Consider the following 4,269-nt stretch of genomic DNA (forward strand, 5'->3'; position numbering starts at 1 on the left):
ATGCTTTTAAACAAGTAATACTTGTAGTTTTGAAAACAATCCAATTAGTGTATTTGTCCGTTCGTGAATATAATAGATAGGAAAGCTGTTTATTGAAGACAGTACGGCTTCAGGTAAGCTGGAAACGAGAATAACCATTATATTTAAAAATAATGAAACAAATTCAGTGTCTTATACTTTTAAAAATGTAACATAGATATAGCGAAACAATTCTTTTTACTATTATTACTATCATGCTTAATAATTTTTTAAATGTATAAATTACCATGATAATTTCTCCCACGCAACCCTACTTATTTTTAGTAAGTATGCCATACTCCATTCTTAGGTCGTTCACTTCTAGCTCCAGATTGATTTATATGACAGAGAAGGTCAACTCTGGTAAGAAAACTAAAGAAAAACGTCTGTAGAGAAAAACACGTGTCTCTTCAAACGTTTGAAAAGCGAAACATCCGTCACATTAAAGGAATAAAGAACTTCCTGTTTCCTTGTTGTTTTTTTAATATGATAAATGACATAATTATATATTTACTGAAACATGACCTAAATTTACATTAAAAAGTACATTGGATTGTTTTTAATTTGTTAATAATTGGAAACATAATAATACAGTCTTTTTTGCAATTGTTTAATTATATTTAAAATAAAAACTTTATGAAATGGTTAAAAATAAATCATAATTCATTAGATTTTATACAAATCTTATCCGTTGTATTAAACTTTAAAACATAAGTTAACATTCAGATGCACTTTTTTAATTTAAGACTTGTCTTTCAATTTTACTGTAAATTTTAGTTAAATTTAATATATCAGTTTGTCGAATATTACTCATTGCAGCTCTCTCTCTCTTCCCCCTCTCTCCATTTATCAGTTTGTTGTTAGCCATGTGGTACGGGGCTCTTTGATAAGAGCATACCTACAATTCATAGTCCCAATTATTCGAGAATGCAGGTGTTGAAAGTACTGTTAATTTATAGACATTTTATTTTCTTTGATTATTTTTTAAGCAATAACATTATCCAGATCTGATTGTTATCTCGCAATACTTAAACGGATAAATTTTAAAAAATATAAACGATAAAAATATTTCCACTATCCAAAATTAACTTATTTATTCTATATCCACTTTATAGATACTGTATAGATCACAATTTTTGTGCATTACCACAAGCAAAGAAATGCTTACAAGAATTTTGATTGACGCCTGTCACAAAGAAGCCTTGCGGGAATGGAGTATTTCTTTCATATTTTTTACAAGATATATATACATCTATATACCTTTACCTCATAATGTGTACAACAGCGTCGGTGGTGTAATGGTCAGCATGGTTGCCTTCCAAGCAGTCGATCCGGGTTCAATTCCCGGCCGACGCATTTTTTGGCAAAGATTTCCATATGAATTGGTGATTTTTTTAGTGCTATTTACTAATAATGGGATGTGCAAGGTGTATTATTACAATTTTACATTAATCTCAAATAGGATAAAAAATAATGCTTTGGTTTTCAGGCCAATTATTTTAAAATATACTGAAGCAGACAAGTGTGTATTAATGCAAAAATTGTAAAAGGGAATATTTTTACATAAAATTGAAAATTGAACGATTCCCCCCGTTCAACATGGCAATAAAATCAATTAAAGCGGCAGCATTTGACCTTATGCAGCGACGACTAAGAACCTTTACATTTATATTGTTTGGCCTGTGCAATGGTCATCTGTAGCCAAAATATGCGTCAACCAGGAGATTTACCTGTATATAAGGGCCCGAATAACCTGTAGACTGTCCCAGGATATTTATACAAAACATTTGATCAATTTTTAATAAAAATACACATACTTGTGAAAGAAGTGTAATTGAAATAGATGAAATGGAAGATAATTATCTTCATTGATATATTATCGTTTTTCAATCAAAAAAATTGATAGGAACAGATTTCTTACGGAGATTTATAATGGAAATGTTGACATCTTTTCTTCTTTTGGAAGTCACTCAGAATACCTTGGACACTTTTTAACGTCATCATCCGGGTTCTTTCATCTTGCATGCAATGCACAATCCGTGTTCTGAAACCTGACAAGTTAGAGGGGAAATTTTAAAGTAGAAATCTTGGGATCTCTTAGGTATTTATAAATATCGAACAATTTAAGAAAAATCTTAGCACAGAGTATACTTTGCAATACTCAGTGGAGAAGGCAATGAATTGATAAAAGGTTGACTATCACCTATCATGTTATTAGTTTGTCATTGTTGCTTAAAATTTAGTATCGAGTAAGGTTTACATTATAACAACTTAGGAAAACCATAAATTCAAGATTGCCACACATGGTATATTAGTAAACAAATTTCTTTTTCATAAAGCTGAGATCTATACAGGGTAAGGAAAACACAACTTTTACAAGATTCAAAACTGCCAGTTAATTAACAAAAAGTGATGGTCGTGAGACCTGTACTCTATGCGTACTTAGAAAAAAAGTGGAAAATGTACTAAATATTTCGCTTTTACATAAATGCTCCATCAACAATAATTATTTATATGAAAATATCATGGCGTCCGTGATTGTATGTAGGTAACCTGTACTCGGACACCACGTTGTAAATTATTTCAATATGTATGAGTATTGGCTACATCGGTATACAGTAACTTTCGTCAATCAAACACCGCAGCACCGATCGTGTCAACTCAAGGAAATGTGTCTCTTTTATAGTGTTTCATCACTAAAAAAATCCTATCACATTACTTCAGTGAACTATTGAAAATATCAAATTAAATGAAAGTGAGCTGCCAATATTTTTATTGTGAAATTGTTGCCTTGCTCTTCAATTACATGTACAAAAAGGATAAGGGTTTTTGAACGTCTGGTAGTCATATTTTTAAGGGAAAATCAAAGGTCCTGATTGGAGCAAACTGCATAATATTTAGTATTGTCGTTTTGCCAACAAATACTTTTGCAATCCAATTCTTACTAGTGTTTTTTTTTTTTTTTTTTTTTTTTTTATAAAATCTGATGATTTGTTTTTCATCGTTGGACTTTCTTAATACATTTTTATGTAAGCCTTTCTTTTTATATGCTTTTATACAAGTAATACTTGTAGATTTGAAAACAATCCAATAAGTGTATGTGTCTGTTCGTAAATATTATTATAGTCATGTATGAATTACAATAATAAACTCTCCTACGCAACCCTAATTATTTTCATTAGGTATGCCATACTCCATTCTTAGGTAGTTCAATTCTAGCTCCAGACTGATTTATGTGACAGAGAAGGTCATCTATGGAAAAAAGGAAAAGAAAAGGTAGAGTAAAACGTCTGAAGAGAGAAACATTAACCCTGTGTCTACTCCGAACGTTTGAAGAGGGAAACATCCGTCACATTAAAAGAATAAAGGACTTCCTGTTTCATGTATGATAAATTACATTTATTTACTGAAACATTACCTATATATCAAGAATGTTTTAAACTTGTTAAGATCTGGAAACATAAATATATCGCTCTTTTCATTTAATTAAAATCAGAATTAAAAAATCAGATGGATTAAAATGCATTTTAATTTATTTTGGATTTTATTTTACTTCTCTTATGTATTAAACTTTAAAACATAAGTTAACATTGAGATACACGTCTTTGATTTGAAATGTGCTTTTCAACACGTGTCTTTCAATTTTACTATTAATTTCGTTTTATCAGTTGTCGAGTTATTCTTTTTGCAGTCTTCCTCCCCCTCTCTCTCCAATTATCAGTTTGTAGTTAGCCATGTGGTGCGGGGTCTTTGATAAGAGCCGATACCTGCGTTTAAAAGTTCCAATTATTCGATAGTGTATGCGTTGAAATACTGTCAATTTACAGACATTATATTTTCTTTGATTATTTTCTGGCAATAGCATTATCCGGGTCTGATTGTTATCTCGCAATACATAAACGTGTATATTTTGCATAAAAGACAAAATAGGAAACAACCCCCCCCCCCCCCAAAAAAAAGAAAACCCCACAAAAAACCCCCAAAAAACCAAAACAGAACAATAAAAAGGATATTTTTAGAATAGATATTAATGTTGAAATTTTTCCACTTTCAAAAATGAACCTATGTTATAATATACATCTATCCACTTATAGATACTCTATAGATCATTTTAGTGCATTATCACAAGCAAAGGAAATGCTTGTAAGATTTCTGATTGATGCCTGTCATAAAAGAGCCTTGGGGGAAGTATCTCTTCGCAAAATATATATATATACATCTAAATACCTTTACCAACATTAGTGTACAACA

The 4,269-nt window shown here is 30.6% G+C and overlaps 1 non-coding gene across 1 annotated transcript; it reads left to right on the top strand.

Moving 5' to 3' along the window:
- The first annotated feature begins 1,302 nt into the window (after window positions 1-1,302).
- Window positions 1,303-1,374, top strand: Trnag-ucc (transfer RNA glycine (anticodon UCC)). The gene has a single exon. It is a non-coding gene; the product is annotated as a tRNA-Gly (tRNA).
- Window positions 1,375-4,269: the final 2,895 nt, after the last annotated feature.

This window comes from Crassostrea angulata, chromosome 1 (assembly GCF_025612915.1).
Source record: "Crassostrea angulata isolate pt1a10 chromosome 1, ASM2561291v2, whole genome shotgun sequence".
NCBI lineage: Eukaryota > Metazoa > Mollusca > Bivalvia > Ostreida > Ostreidae > Magallana > Magallana angulata.